Consider the following 843-nt stretch of genomic DNA (forward strand, 5'->3'; position numbering starts at 1 on the left):
AAAAAAAAAAAAAAAAGCTAAAGAGGATAGAGAGAAACTCTGTTAACTGATGGTATGTGGAGGGGATTATAATCAATGTAATGAAACAAGGTTTGTGAATGTTTGAATGTGAAACTGATGATGTGCCCTGAAAACTTTCACTCAATCCACAATAAAAAACCTTAAAAAAAAAAAAAAAAAAGATTAGAGCAGAAATAAGAGATAGAAAACAGAAAAACTATAGAAAAATTCAACAGGACAAGAAGCTGCTTCTTTTAAAGGACTAATAAAATTGACAAACCATTGGCAAACCTAACAAAAGAAAAGAGGGAGAAGACACAAATAACACGCATTAGAAACCACATGGGTGATGTCACAATGGAACCAAAGCTAATCAAAAAGATAATAACAGAGTACTATGAAGGAGCTCTGGTAGCATAGTGGTTACAAATCTGGCTGCGAACCTCAGGGTCAGCAGTTCGAAACTACCAGCTGTTCCACAGGAGAAAGATGAGGCTTTCTACTCCTGTAAAGATTTACAGCCTTGGAAACCTTGTACAGGGTTGCTATGAGTCGGAACTGACTCCTCGGCACATAACAACAACTACAACAACAATGAAGAGCTGTACTCCAACAAAATTGAAAACTTAGCAAAGCTTGATACATTTTTAGAAAAATCATGACCTACCTAAACTTGCACAGAGTGAAGTAGAAAACTTGAACAGACCCATAACAAGAGAAGAAATCTATCAGGTCATCAAAAAACTCCCAACCAAAGAAGTCCAGGTCCAGATGCTTCACTTGTTAGTTCTACCGAAAAATTAGGGAAATTGTTGCTGTTGTTAGGTGCCATCAAGTTAGTAC

This window comes from Chrysochloris asiatica, unplaced genomic scaffold (genome assembly GCF_000296735.1).
Source record: "Chrysochloris asiatica unplaced genomic scaffold, ChrAsi1.0 scaffold00546, whole genome shotgun sequence".
Taxonomy (NCBI): Eukaryota; Metazoa; Chordata; class Mammalia; order Afrosoricida; family Chrysochloridae; genus Chrysochloris; species Chrysochloris asiatica.